General features: G+C 38.2%; 1 pseudogene; it reads right to left on the reverse strand.

Moving 5' to 3' along the window:
- Positions 1–777: 777 nt before the first annotated feature.
- LOC116190996 lies at positions 778–5,733 on the reverse strand (annotated as a pseudogene).
- Between the last annotated feature and the right edge of the window lie 11,095 nt (positions 5,734–16,828).

A 16,828-nucleotide genomic window follows, 5' to 3' on the forward strand; every position in this document is an offset into this window, starting at 1 on the left:
CTCGCACTTTTTCATTTATAAGCTAATCTAGATTAATAACATCAAACAGCAAGCGGACACCTAAATTCCGGATAGAATAAAAACAACGGTATACTCCAAGGCAAGCCACTAAATGATCATTGGAGACCGGTCAAAGTTCTTCCTAATTAATTTGGACTCTCATATCCATTATGTATAATTTATTTTAGAAAAAATCAATTTTATTTTTGGAGCTAATTAATTAAGGTTCATGGATTCATATATTATATGTACCTCCATATATTTTCATTTATACGAGTATGTATGAGTACATCACATGTGAAGTTAAGGAGAGAGAATATTAAGGAGCAAAGATTGGCAGAGGCACATGACTAGCAGCTGATCCATGTGCTTTGAGGTCGGTCCATCCTCCCTAGCTTCTTCCTAAATAATATATACAAATAGAAAATGTATAATATAACATAGATATACATAGAGCACATATATATATATATACATATCGAGAATCTAAGGTCTAGATTTTACATCTTATATAATTAATTAATTACTCAGAATATTTAAAAATATAAATATATGTTCCCTTTTCCAATCTTTATATTGAAGCGACCCACAAAAATTAAAAGTGTACCCATACTTCTTTTGCTCTTTAGGATATATATTAGTTTTTTTGGTGTATGATATATTTGTTTATATGGTCTAGGAACATGCTGGTAATAATGAGGGCATCTTATTATATGATATTACAACAATAATATAATATCCAAGAATAAAAATGATAGTCAGACGGGAAATTGGGAGCTAGAAAGGAAGACTAATCATAATTCATTACATATATATTGGTTTGATTTGATTAGCCAACGCTTTCATAGCAAAGGGGGAATCTTCCACAAATTCATTGATCCCAACACACCCTATACTAATCATCATAAACTAATTTAAAATATATGAAGAAAACACTAATCAAAATGAGGAAAAATCCAGCACACCATCACATGTGAAGGGGGAAAATAGACATGAAAACTAGTTTAAAAAATAAGGGGGGAAAAAAAAAGAAGATGAAAGAAGCATTAATTTGCTACTGCCTCTGCATGTATGTTACAAGAGTGTTTCTGAATTTCTTCTGTAAGGGCTTTGATTGCTGATGCTTTTGTTGTGTTCAGTGGTGGGGAGCGGCCGCGGCAGGCGGGGTAGGAGGCTTGCACTGGTAGCACTTGGCGAAGAGGCCGAAGGTGTCGACTTGCCTGACGAAGTTGGTCATGCTGGCCCAGCCACCGAAACCGAACCCGACTACGAGGACCCACCCGACCACGAAAGCATTCAGCACGTACATCGCGGTCCAGCTCGGGAGGAAGAAGGGTGGCTTCTCCGCCGCATTCTGTGAGTTCGAACCGTGCATCAAAACATATATATGTCATTCAAGCTAAGATTACCAATTAAGTCTAACTAAAACTACTAGTTTTGGTTGATGTAGTAAAGCCGCGGGTTGCAACTTAGGATGCCAAAAGGGCAAAAAAGGGTTTCTTTGGGGGGTAGATTACCAACTAAAGATGATAACTTTTTGAAACTCAGAACCAAAGTTGGGCTAGTGGCAACATCAATACGTGGATTGATTTACCCTACAAATACATAGCTCTGCCTTTCTCTCTATACTCTCTCTCTAGGTGGCGAAAGGTCTTGACAGATCATGCATAGGTCTCACACAAGGTTCTAACTCAGTAAGTAACTCAGGCAGGCAGGGAGTCAACTCGGCCAGCTCATGTGAGTGAGACATAGTACACAGACAACAGTCCAACTCAATAGCAAGCATATAACTAAATCGAAAATGACCCCCCACCCATATCCTTCTCTTTCCCAATATTTTCCAAATCCACGCCTTCAATGCTCTTTTGTTACTATTCACATCCATCACCCTCCCCTCCCTCTTTTATAAAATGGGTCATATAGTGGGTGGGACACTGTTGCCCCCTGTGGAAATGAGATGGAATAATCAGCGTACGTGAATTAAGGGGTTCGGATGGACTTTGGGAGAGTTTTGGACTTCAACCGAACCCCATAAATAAATGAACCGTAAACATTTCCCATTAGTTATAGTATGTGGATGTACCTGACGGGCCGAGGCCTTTCTGTAGGTGAGCATGTGTGCCAGGGCAGGGATGATGTAGACGGTGAAGCTGACGAGTAGTGCTCCGACTGCAGAGTTGATGGGGCCAAAGAAGGGGAATATGATGGCCAAGAACCATATAGGGATCACCACTGGTAGCCTTGCCAGTGCCCTCAAACATATGCTCCTTGTGTCATGCATCCCGATCACCTTCTCCCACACAAAGTACAGCGGTGTGCACGCAAACCCGAATGTTATGAACTGCATGAGAACATAATATATAATTTAATTTTAGGGACCCATCGATATAAGTCGACCTTCACTAGTATATTAAACCATGGATGGTTGTTGATCGAACATGTCAATCTAGCAAATGTAAATGCGTCCAAACATTGCCTTTGCCTACCTAACTTGGAAGATCTTATATGAGTTTCAGCTCATTAGCTCGATTTTACTTCAAGAAATAAATAAGAAGATCATAAAACAAACCTGATGAATGAGCATCAATATAACAGCAGCATCACGCCACCTGGTCTTGGGAAGGAGGGAGAAAGCGTTGGCGTGGTTGAGGAGGTTGTCGCCAAAAGCCCAGTACACGGCGGTGGCCGACGGAATGGTCAGGGTGAACACATACAGAGTAGCCAGCAGGTAGATGTACTTGAACTTCTGGGGCTTCCACATCGCATGCATTATTTCCCTGTCAAAAGTTAAAGAAACAAAAAGGAAGACAATTATTTTCCCTCTCTAGTAAAAAAGCGAATTCCTTTTATTTCCCACGAAAATCATGGGAGATGGAAAAACTGCCTGCCAGTCTGCGGAGTTGATCTTTCCCCTCCACACTTTATATTTTCACCTACAATCATTAACGGCCCTTTTTTCCTCCCTTTTTTTGTATAATATATGAGGAATGAGGATTGAATCAAACACCCCTTTTAAGAAAAAAAAGGTATGGCTTTTTTCTTTCTTCTTTTCTTTTGTTCTATTATTCTTATATGTATAAGTGAATGTATGTATGTATATATATATATATATATATATATAGATATATTACGGGACCCCGAGGGGAAGCCGGCAAAAGCTGCAAAGAGAAGCCGGGTAGAAGCAATGGAAAAGGGTGGGGGGGCAGGGAAGAAGGATAATAATTAATTGTCTCCAGCGCATGAATTATTAATTATCAAAGAAAAAGGCAAAAAGATAAGCCTGAATCAGATTAAAAAGGAAGGGGAAGAAAAGGTTAATGATTACTTAGTAATTATTAATTAATTAAATAGAAAAATGAAAAAAAAAGAGGGGGGAGATTAGATTATGGACTTGGGATGGGGGAGGGGCGTACACAGTAACAGCATGGCCACCGAAGGTGTAGAGAATGTTGGTGGCGCCGGTGAAGTACAGCACTAACTGTGTCGGCCCTGAGTGAATTACTCCCTCCACCTGCAACGACAACGCCACCACACCTTTCATCTCATCAACATCATCTAGACATTTCCCATTGTCACATTTATCATCATAAGCTCGAAGAAAGAACGAGATTAAAAACTCGAGCCGAACGTACTTTGCCTTGGGCGAGGGCGGCGATGGTGAGGTACCAGGCGGTGTAGGTGGTCATGCCGAGGCCGAGGAAGGACCAAATCCGGTAGTTATGGAAGGAGGGTATGAACACCGTGGTGGCGCAGCACGCTCCAAATATGTAGGTCCATGTCCGCTTGTCCAGTCGGTCGTTGATGTAATATATGTTACTGCAAAAACATTATTATTACCACCATCATCATTAGGAAACAACACCCACAGACACAACAAACAAATGATAGCAAAGTCCTCAAAAAGAAAGAACGCCTCATGATATGGTATGATCCTACTTTGACTGCCGAAAATGGAAACGAGGAAGAGGAAAAGGTTTAACCAAAAAAAAAAGGGTGGGGGGGAATAAAAACCTGGCGCAGGCGATGAGCTGAATGACAGATCCGAAGAGGAGGAAGGTGCAGTTGAAGGCGAGCCCCAAAGCCTTCCAGTAAGGCCCCAGCAGCCCATCAAGAACTTCGAACCACTGTACATGTATATTATTTATTATTAAATTAGTACTGTATATATATGTATATATATATATAAATATATGTAGAAACCAAACTGTTTAGGTGGAGATGAGGCATCAATGGTGTGGTGGAGGGCTGAGATGAAATCCATCCCTCATCAGCTGAGAGTCAGAGTCAGCTGGGTTCTTTTACCTGGATGACATGGTTCTTGAAGCTGACGTTCTCCTTCTCCTTGCGGGTCCGGTACTCGACGTACAGGACACTGATGAGATAAGCCGTCCAGCTCCCCATTATACCATAGAAGACCTGCAGCAGAATCCCAGACAGTATCCCCAGCTGCGAGAACGAGTATGGCAGCGTTAGCAGCACTTGCGCCACCTGCAAAACACATGAACGAACAGAATCTATATGAACTACCAGATTCAGTTCTCCAGAGATTAAATGGAGATAATAAGGAAGGGGGAGGGGGATCAGGGATGTTTGTTTTATTTAATTACTTGGTTGGAGGCGCAGCTGAACCAGGCGTCCCAGGCGGAGCCGCCATGCCAGAGGAAGCTCTTGACGTTGAAAACGCCGCCGGAGGCCTCCTCCCCTTTCTCCTCTTCTTTCCCGTCATGCTCTGTTTCGCTCAGGTTGGAGGGCACTATGGCTTCCTCTGCTTGCTTCTGAGGCAACATTTCTTCCTTTCTTCTTCTTCTTCTTCTTCTTCTTCCTCCTTGTTGCTCTGTTTTCGCTGTCCCAGGAAGGAATAATTAAAGATCTACTGCGAAAAAAAAAAAAACATATAAAGGACATTCAATGAGACAAAACAGAAACCCCACAAAAAAAGAAAAGCTAGCAGCCCAGATCCGAAAAAAAAACACGCAGAACTTCACACCAGACCATCGTTTTCCCATGAGCATGTCGTGAAAACTAAGACTGTCCTGACCACACTAAACAAGCAACGTAGACCAGTCCTACTCCTAGTCCTATTACTATGAGAGGAGCTACGACCATTATTACCTTACTCGGTTCTATGAAATGTCTCTGTCGAGTTGAAGAAAGCGCAGATCCGTCTAGTGACCTTTCCTCCTACTGACTTGATCAATCCTTGTTTTGCTTTTGAAAACAGAGGGAGCTTAAATGCCCGAAATAATTGCCAAATGTGCAGAGGGAGAAAGAGAGAGCTTTGTCTTGAAACCTCCCCCCGGCGCCCTCCCAATCCTTTAATGCGCCACCAATCTGCTCTGCTCAGCGCCGAAACCCAAATACGGCGAAACACAGACACAGAGAGAGAGAGAGAGAGAGAGAGAGAGCCCTCAAAAGCAGCAAAAATTCTGCGCGTTGGATTGCAGAAAAGAGCTAGACAGAGAGAGAGAGAGAGAGAGAGAGAGAAGGGGGGAGTCTTCTTAGCTGCTGTTCATGGAGCAGAGTGGTGAGGTGAGTAGTACTGAGTGAGGGGAGGGAGGGAGACGAGTGTGAGTGAATATTAATGGGGAACTGAACAAAAGCAATTGAAATTCCCTTCTCTCTCTTGTGCCCTTTAAGCGCAGAGAGAAAAGGCGAGAGTGTTTTTAGAAAGAGAGAGGTTGGGGGAGAGAGAGAGAGAGAGAGAGAGACTGTATTCGATTCTTCACCTTTGTAGAGAGAGAGAGGGCGGGAGAGAGAGAGAGAGAGAGAGAGAGAGAGAGAGATCAATCACTGAGTGAGACTGAACCAAAACCATGGCGGGCACCTTCTCCTCTTTATAATAAGTTCCTGTGTCCAATAAACTGCTTCAACGGCTAAGATCAGTTCACTTTGCAATTTAATTAATTAACTGCAGCACTAAGACATGTTTTCCCGTCAATTTCAAAATGACCCCCTTAATTATGGCTTTTCTTCAAATATATCACTGAAAAATATGTTACAAATGTTAATTCTCCATTTTTCGAACAAATCACGAATTAATGATGCGTTTGGTTTCAAAATATGATTTTAAAATCAGTTTTTGATTTTAAAAAAAAGTTGTATGAATGAGGCTCATCCTTTGACTTTATATAAATTATTTTATTTTATTGTGAAAAAAAAGTGATATAAATGGAGCTCACTATTTACCTTTATATGAGTTATTTTGTTTTGTTATGGGTATAATTAGGTTAAAGTTGTGATTTTAAAATCACATGTGTAAACCAAATAAGCCATAAGTATCTTCAGCCTAATTATCTAACACCAATCCTTGGTCAACATCAGTTCATTCAGGCCACAACCATATGCTTCCAATTAGCTTTGCACCAGCCTATTGAAGTTAAAATTTGTTTCTTATAATAAAGTTTTTCAATTGCATCATATTTTGTGATTATATTATAATAGTCCTTGTAAATTGACTGTATCTCCAGGGAGACTCTCTAGCGTCACTTCGTCGACATTGTGTGCATATAACATAACCCTCGTTTGCATAGTTCCATCATTATTAACATGAGGGAAAATTGATACGTGAGCGAGAGGGGAAATACCCACCTCGGAGAGTTCATACAGAGGTTACTCAACTGCCGACCGACCCAAAAGAAGATGGAACGGGGCCAGTTTGCAAAAGGAATGATAGTCTAGGGGCAGCCCCTATATAAAAAAAAAAAAGCCATTCAATTCCCCCTTGCAGTAATTAATTTTAATCAAAATATATAATATATAGGGATAGATGTATATAGGTGAGTGTGATGAACTTGTTACGGTTGCAAGGTCCTTTAATTTCTACCTTGGGAGAAGATCTTGTATGCAACGGTGATACTGTGTAAGATTATATTACAAGACGCATAAAAAAATATTATTTTTACCAATAATAAATTATTTCTATCAACAATAAATTTTTTTATTTTTATTTACATATTTAAAATCAAAATAATAAATCTTTATTGACTTATGATATTACGTTACATATAACATATTTTCCTCCCTCAGAGTTTGTTTCCTATTTCCATGACTAAGAAGATTTGTGTCAAAACACAAAGGCCAGAGAGCTCAGATCCAAATCAAATCTCAGTCAATATTATATATTATCGAACCCCGCCCTTTCATAATGGATTTATTCTCCCAATTAATTCTCTTCCAAGCATTTAATTTCATTATTTTATTTATAAATCCTGAATTTAATTTTCATTAATCATCAATTAAAAAACGAGTTATAACAGTTTTATCGAGGTTTCTATCAATTTCTACCCCTCTGCCTTCCCCCCTCAGTCAATGAGAGAGTTCCCACTTTCACACTCATCCCAACCAATAGCCATACGAACTAGGCGAGTTGAATTTTTCACAGCGGCGCGTGCGTTCACCGCACGTCGGGGCGCGTGATGGTAGCCATTGCCCCAAGATTGACGGTTAGATTAGTCGCCGCATTCTTTTTTTAATCACCGGCCGATTATCTAGTCGACCCGACCCGACCCGACCACTGCTGGGGACGAGGCCAATTTGTGAATGTTTGGTTAATTTCAATTAACCCCCTCAATCTTTCTATTCATCTGAACTTACCCCCAGTTGTTTTAGTTGTCCTAATTATCTCACGTAATTTTCACCTATTGAATAATTTTTCAACCCTTTAAAATTGTTGATGAGGATGTGATCATTTAAATTAATATCGGATACTACTCCAAGCACTTAGTGAAGCTCGAGCCCAAAAAATCAAAAATACCTTAGGTTGCGTTTGGTTTCATAGTAGGATTTTAAAATCAGATTTTGATTTTGAGTGGTATAAATGGGGTCCACATTTGACTTTGTATGTGTTATGTTGTTTTGTTGTGGAAAAAAGTGGTATAAATGGGGCCCACTCTTTGACTTTGTATGAGTTATTTTATTTTGTAGTGGGTAGAGTTAAAGTTAGAATTGTGATTCTAAAATACCATCTTAAAACCAAACAGGCCCTTAACCCTTGGATTTTTTTGTCTCTTTCTTCATGGTGTATCAAGGTTACCAGACTTTTCGAATCACCTAATTCTGATCATTTCTCATTGGCATAGACACTTTGACGAGTTAGACAAGCTACGCCGACGAAATCGGATGATTTGTGATAAAAGGGAGCATACTGAAACATAAGACGATATTTGGGGGGGACTTTTTTGAAGTAACACCTTTTGGGTTACTTTTTTCACCCTTTGCAGTTTGCACGCCGAAGAAATTAAAAAAATGAAAAGTAGAGGGCAAAAACCAAAAAGAGGGAAAAGCACAGAGTGAGAACTGAGAAGGGCAAGTGGGGAGCAGTCAATTCCATTCCGGCCTCGCTCGCCGCCTAACAACTTTGCCTTTCAACTGGGCGGCGGCGGCGGAAGCGGCTCGCGCCGAGCTGCGGGTGCTGGCCCCCGCCATCCATCCATACCATCCAACTCCAACGGCCTGGCAATGGCACGGCACGCTCCAAAAGCCAAACACGCGGGTCATGAAACTTCATAATCTCCCCCACTTCCACGCTGGCTCATGATATGAGGATGGGTGGGGCCTTCTCATCGGACGGTCAGGATTGGATGTCCCTGGTGGATGGTAGGGCCTTAATCAATCCGGCATTATCTTAGGATTGGAACCTCTTTCTTTACCTTTAAGGACAAAACTAATAGATTAAAATCCTACTGCTTTCCCTTTCAAATCCGATTGTATATACCAAATACACATCTTTGCTCCATGAGTAAGAAAAATATGCATGGGGGTTAGCTAATTCAACTAATTTGGTGGGTGTCGGAGCAATTCAGGGCACGAATTTTCATGACTCAATCAATATAGATAAACCTGTATTAATATTTTATGAAAAAGATTTTATATAATTCTTTTTCATAATGTATTGAGAAATAACTAATAAACCTTTTTATGTATACAAGTATGTGAAACATAGTTCGTGTCCTAATACTAATTCCGTATATACATCTACTACAATCTTAATTAATATTTCGGTCATGCCACTGAGTAAAGATATGATGGTCAAAAATTTTCTCATTTTATATATTTAGATGGAAGGGAAGAAATGGAGGTAGGTCCAACAAAATACTTATTGGAGTACCAAATATAGGACTTTAGAAGCATCTCTTGTGCCAAAACAATCGAAATTTAAAATTTTCAATTGTAAAATTACAGCTATAGAATCAAAATAATAATGAGGCGTTTGGTTTCAAAGTTAAAATAACTTTGGTTTTGATTGTGGAAAAGGACAAATGTTGTATAGTGTGTTGAGTTAAAGTTAAAGTTGACTTGGAAAATGTGTATTTTTGTTGTGTAGTAAGTTGAGTTAAAGTTAAAGTTAAAGTTTTTGTGATTGTAACCTTGAAAACAAACGGGCATTAAGAAATTGCCACAATACGAGGACCAACTTTACCACCCATTTGCTAAGAATGCCATAATTGCATGCCTTCAACTTGAACTACATAAGTTGTTGCCCAAAAAAAAATAAAAACATGAACTACCTAAGGGATAGATAAACCTCACAAAAGAGAGAGAGAGAGAGAGAAAAAAAAAAGGTGAAGTGAAAAGGAAGATCACGAAGACGACCAACTAAAGATTTGTGAAAACGGGACAAATTAATGTTACTCACGATTCTTGCAAAAATTCCCCCACGTTTCCACACTCCCACCTTAGAAAGGGATTTGTCGGCCCACTCCCCGGTCCAACGCACAGCTATCCCCTCTTGCTAGGGTGACAATTCACGTCGTGTCGTATTTATACATGTTGTGTCTAAACGGGTTCGTGTCATTGAAGTCATAACCCATACACGACACGATTATTAAACGGGTCAAGTTTTAAAACCCGTACACGACACGTTTATATCCGTGTCAACCCGTTTAGACACGTCCGTTTAGACATGTTTAAATCCGTTTATCGAAACGTGTCATAATAGGTACACGTATACACGACCCGATTATAACCGTTATCCTAACACGTTAACACGACTTGTTTATCCGATCAACCCTGTTACCCGAACACATTAACACGACTTGTTTATTCGATTAACTCATTTACCCGATCACGTTCACACGACATGTTTACAAGTTAATATGGAGGTTGAGATGGTGGGGAGGGGGATGTGGATGGGGAAGAGGCGGGAGCTGCATCCGAGGGAGGCAGCGACGACGAGGATGAGATCGAGCCATGAGGCACATTGGCAGGAGCAGAAGCCGGCGAAGCGGTGGGCTTCGAAAGGGATATGGTGGTAGTGGAGTCGGCGGCGAGCTTGGGAGTAGGGGAGGGCGCAATTTGAGGCGGATCTGCGGACAATGCAAGGTGCATGAAAAAGAGAGTAATGAAAGCGAAGAAGCAGAATTTCGACATTGATAGATGAGAAGAAGGAAATTAAATCGCATATGACATCTGAGGGAGGATAGTAGAGAAGTAGAAGTAGAAATGGAAGTGCGGTTGTGCTGTGTTGAATTGGGTGAAAGAAAGGAAAGGAAATTAGGTTAGGGACTCAGGAAGCTAGAGTTACATAAGGATATTTTGATAAATTTAGATACATAAACGGGTTAATGAGTTAAACGATTATAGTAACACGATTAAACATGTCTAAATAAACAGGTTTAATCGTGTATAATCGGGTTATATAGATTCAACTTGATAAGACACGCTTATTAACCGTGTTTAAATGGGTTAGACCCATTTAGATCGATTATCAAAAACGTTCAACCCAAATCCGTTTAACTCCGTGTCGTGTTATCGTGTCATGTGAAATATTACCAGTCCTACCTATTGTCCTTCTCTCTTCATCCCCCATTACACCTTTTCCAAATTTTCGACTTCCCTCTTTTTTTCTTTTCCAATAAATAAATAAATAGAATCTCATCCTTACTAGTTTCTTTCATGTGCATTCTTTCATACATCCTATGTCAGGCAACCACGTAACGCAAAGTTTCATCCATAGACAAAGAGTTATTGCTCAAGAGTATAACTCAAGCGAAAGGGAAATTGAAGTGAATTTATCTCGCCCATTATGTACCTATCACTATAACTCTACATGATATACAACCAATGTCAGTTGATTTAAGTAGTTCGATATCTCTTCTTTTTAATAAATAAGGTTTCGGATTCAAGTATTCTGAATAGAAATAACTTGCGATTGGAAGATTTTATCTTTTGATGAATCGATCTAGTTCTAACTCGAATCATTCGACGTCTATTGACCTTTCAGATACCATGCACGTGGTGCACACCGAAATGTAATCAATATAAATTGATATGCAGATTAATGTCCCGTTTGGATTGAGGGTTACTTGATTTTATCTTTAACTTTAACTTTAACTCAACACACTACACAACAAAAATACACATTTCCCAATTCAAAAATTTTAATTTTAACTTTCACTCAACACACTACACAATAAAAACACACGTTTTCCAAGTCAAATTTATAATCACATCTCATTTGTCCTTTTCCACAATCAAAATCAAAATCAAAGTAACTTTAACTTTAAATCCAAACTAACCCTAAGTCTTTATCTTATTGATAAGATGGGTTAAACCGAGCAATTGACTATTTTTGAGGCCACATTTTTTCATCTGCATGCACTGGCTTTTCCTTTTCTTTTCTTTTTTTCGGCTGGGTTAGTGTTTGCTTTTATTAATTTTCCAAGCTTTCGTGCGGGAGTGAGTAGACATTTTGACCAGAAAAATATATAAAGTGAAGTTATGAGTTGGTTTCAATCAAAGGGGAGCCGCCGCGCAGTGCCGTTTCGGTTTTGTCAAATCCCATAAAAATCAAAAAAAGAAAAGAAAAGGGAATAATTAGATTTGATTATTTTACCTTTCTTTTTCTCTTTTTCCCCTAACACTACTTTAGTGGGAGAAGTAATGATTATTAATAGCAAAATGGAGGGGGCGATTGGAGACGAGGCACTATATCGTTCGTTTTGGTCACGAGGATCAAAATTCGGAATGTGTTCCGTCCGTGCCTCTCACATGGGCCCCCCGACCTGACCTCCCCCATTTTTGCACCTTCTTCCCGGCCCGTAATTTCCAATTAATTAATCAATAATTTCCCCACAATTTTTTTTAAAAAAAATCCCTTACCAAATTATATTATTTCTCCAAATATACATATATTTGTACACGCGCGCAAGTGTCCACGATTATGGAAAGTGTAATTGGACGTCGGTTGATAGAGGATCCATTTATTACGTTTTATTAATCTCTATATTGTGATAAGATGCCTATAACACGAGATGAGATAACATAGAAAAATAAATCGAATATTGAATATACGTGGTAAAATCGTCAACGGGAAAACATCCATGGACATGGCAGGAGAATTCACTTGATCGATAGGATGTTACAGTTTTCAGAGATGTTTCTCAATCTCAGCCCCATTACAAAATCCAATCCCGGTAAGAGTCTAAGCCGATCTCTCAATTCTCTCCATCCTCTTACTCTAAACCGAGATTCCAAAAAGATAACCTTGTAGAATATCACACCATCACCGATCTCATGATTCCAAACTCTCTCTCAAACAGGAGATTACAGCTCTCAAATATATCTCTCAATCCCAGCCCCCATTACAAAATCCAATCCCCCGATAAGAGTCTAACCCAATCTCTCAATTCTCTCTATCTTCTCACTCTAAATTGAGACTCCAAGAAAATAACCCAGAGAATTTGTCAAGAAGATCACACCATTACCGATCTTGTGATTTCAGACTCTCTTTCGCCAACCCCCAATGGCTGAGGGTTTTGCGACACCGAGGCGCATTCAACTTGTACAAGACCCTATATATAGATTTACAAGAGAATATATCCTAAATCTTTAGAGATATCCTAATATCTCTCCTAAAATATTTTTTAGGATATTTCCTCTTATGAGGTTACCATAAATCTCGAAAATATAGGAAACAATATTTTCCCCCAATTTCTTCGTCGCTTCAAGTCTTAGAGTTTTGGCAATCCAAGCTTAATGCAAGACAATCTCCAACGATCCCTAGCTTGGTGAAGATATAAAGTAAGTAGTAGTCCGGTCGATTCGTCGAAGCACTTTGAGTTCTAGTGACTCGGGTGTGGATGGGCTTCACATATTGTTGGGTTGCGACCATGCAGAACCCTCTTCGACCACTGATGTCGCCACTAATCAATATGGTCTGCACAGTTGAGGAGGTGGTTTAATTAGGGCCACCAAGCTCACAGCCTACATCTCATAAATTTTGGTCATAGTCATCTTTATTACTTGTGGTCGGAGGCAGTGATGTAAGAGGCTTGGCGGATTGTGGCAACTGTGTCTCGGGTGGGTCGTTTCGACTCAGCTCCATGTTCATTTTCGAAAAACGGATTATGAAAATTTTCAACATAATTAAGTCATTTCCAATATTTATACTTTTTTTATTCTTATTATTTGACAAATAACAACATATCAATACAGATAATAATCTAGCAGCATAGGAATGCATGTTTGTTATTGTCCTCTTGATCTAATAATGATGACCAAAAGGATATGGGCAACCGGATTTATCAAAAGGAGAATTGGTTTTATATTTAATTTAATTAATGGCAATCGTGGAGTGGCCCAAATAATTAAGAGCCGGCCGCTAAACTTTTTCAGATAGACCTGTATTCTTAAAAAAATATCTCTATGCAAGAAAAATGGTGCAATCATCAAACAGCAATCAGTGATTAATCCTTTATATAATTAAATACCATAAACTATATATAGTAACACATCTGCTTCATTTGTTTTTCTTTTAATTTCTATTTTAATATAACTTATATATATATATATATATATATACACACACATATAGATGTATGGGCCTAGGGCATTCCCCTTTCTTGGGGTTGGATGCATTTCATTTGTCATAAAAAAAAAACCAGGAATCTTTATAAGGGCATTTAATTGTGCAACAACCTCCCCTGGAGACGGAAATTGCCTTTCTCGTAAGTCGGAGAACAATTTATTTCGGGTATAATGATTAGGGCACTTATGATGTCCACCACTATAGGGTTCACTTCACTTACCCTTTCCCTGTTATGGAAGGTCACGCAGCGTAGGGCGAAGCCTGAGCTTCCCTTTAATTTGTTCCAATTCTTAAGTGTTATATGTCATTCAATTGAATCTTCCATGTTCTTCAACATCAGCTGGAAATACCTTTTCTTAATTTAGAACACACATTCCTTCCTGGAACTGACATCGGAATAGTTTCTATTTCATTGGATTATTTATCTCTTTAAAAGAGTGATCATGAAGAAAGATGCAATTCAAATTCCTTTACTGAATCAAAAAGAAGAAAAGATGAATTGCTAAATCATCGTATGAAAAGTCTACATGATCGGTACCCATCCCTTTAACGAGATTAGATTATATGAAAATTCAAAGGGTTGTGTGGTTTGGTTTTGGATCTCATAAATTAAAGGACACGGCTAGGGTTTAGACCTTTATTGGAAGAATATATTAGGGTACAATAATTGGTGAGTGTGATATATGACCGGACAGATAAAGAGCTTAGCATTCAGATAAGAGAGGAACCCGATGCCAAATGCCATTTAATTTTGATGTTACGATATACCTATTTTCTCAATTACAAGAAATTAATGAGTCTATTCTATATATATATATAAATATAAAATTTAATAAAGGGATATGAATAAAATCTTTTATAAAAATCGAATATGAAATTTCCAATTATTAGATGAGAGCATCTCTCTATGGTTATGATAAATGTTTTACACTGCATGGTCCCCCTGAATAATATTGGCCTGCCCTATATATATATATATATATATATATATATATATGTGTATATAAGATACCGATGCCTCTTCCTTAGGGCCCTCAAATTATTATTTTTTCTCCAAACTGTCAGGTCTTGGGTCCCCCAACCTCAGGGACAAATTGTATCAATATAATTCCTGTTAAAATAAATAATTTATAAATCTTTATAGTGTTATTATATTGAAAGGGCACTAAGCACTTCCGTTGCAAACTAAACGTATAATATCGAGTTTTTTTTTTCTTTTTCTTTCTGGAAGTACATTATTGAGCTTAGGTTATGTGTATAATATTGTAAGATTATTGCATCATATAAATATCGATATAGCTTCACGTACTTACCAACAAAACAATTAATACAGGAACACGCATCCACGACTGAACAACAAGAGATCAATGTATTTTGTATAGATATACAGAAAATGAGTGATCAGTTGCTAACTTCCCTTATTTCGGAAATGAACACGCAGTAACGGTTAGAAATTAGAAACCAAATAAGATCAAACATATAATAGTTTAGAGATATATGAATAATATATATATATATATGCTCGGGAACCTCGTATGCTATCTCCTTAAGATGACCGTTGTTATCTGCCGTTATTAATAAACAGCTATCAAGCATGCAGACATGAGAATTGTATTCACATCAATCATAGTCAGGCGGATGATATGGTTTCCTATTCCATTCCCTACCTATTCCGCAATTATATATAATTCCTCTCATGATCATTACATTAATGCAGTTCACATCATGCATCGTTCCGATATTGACGTCCTCCGAAATCTGTTTAGCTATATATATAAAACACTCGGTATGCATATGTTGAAGTACATGAACTTCAACCAGGATATCATTCATAGTCAAAGGAGTAGGTGACAAAGGCACGAGAAAAATTCAAATCTCTAATTTCATACAAAAATTTATAAGGACAAACATATGAATATATCCTTATTGCCGAAGTAAGCAGGCCAGCAATAGGATATATGTTGACAAATGTATGGATGAATGCGGTGGCCGTGTTTAAAAACGGAACATGCATGGGGCAGTGAAAATGAACCAAAAAAAGAAGTTAAGAAATTGAGAAAGAATAATCCATAAGATGCTGAAATATTGATCAATGTTCCATCGCCGTCGTTCTTTAACTAAAACGAAATGATCTTACGAAAGCTGAAGGAAACAATACATAAGTTGTTAGGAATCGAATTTCCGATGGACTGGGGATATAGATAAATACTAAATGGCGCTGCTAATTAATTAAATTAACCTCTTGTTATATATATGACCGAAATTCTAGTGCCTTATCTTCTACCTCTAATTCGCTCTCTGTCTTAGTTCATGAATTATTAGAAAATTAAGAATATATATTTTGAATATCCAAAACCGTATCTATATGCAATTATAAAAGATTGAATTGGCATATAAGATATAGGTAATTTATGGTTGATCGATATTTGAAATTCTCACCAATTACAATGCAGGTCTCAAAAGTCCTTTAATTAAGGAAGTTCAAATGTTCTTATATATAGTAAAAATAAGAATCACTACTGGTGAATGACACTTTACAAAAAACGAAACAAAAACTCTCCTATAATTACGAACGGTGGAATTTCAATTTTTTTTAATTGAAAACACTGAAATGGATATATTGCTCGCTTTCAGTAAGATATCATCAACTTTGCACGAGAAGGAAACAAAATAGCATGACTAATAATAAAATTTAATCATGACGTGATATATTTTTTTAAAAAAATCAAACTAACTTCTTCATACCTGTTGAGAGTAAAAAATCTCAGATGGAAAAACTAAAAAGAATATAATGGGTTTATACGTAATTGAGTACCACAACTTATCAGCTCGAACTTTTGGGTTGGAGATGGATCCAATTGCTTATCGGCCCAATGGGTATTTTACATTGTATCAGAGCGGGTAATGCTTCCGCGCACATGTGTGTGGATTCACATCACGCCATTTGAAATGTCTCTTTGTCGATGGACAGCTGAAGTGCATTCAGTTTCTCTCTTTGAAATCTGAGTGCGGAGAGAAAGT

Source organism: Punica granatum, chromosome 1, assembly GCF_007655135.1.
Source record: "Punica granatum isolate Tunisia-2019 chromosome 1, ASM765513v2, whole genome shotgun sequence".
NCBI lineage: Eukaryota > Viridiplantae > Streptophyta > Magnoliopsida > Myrtales > Lythraceae > Punica > Punica granatum.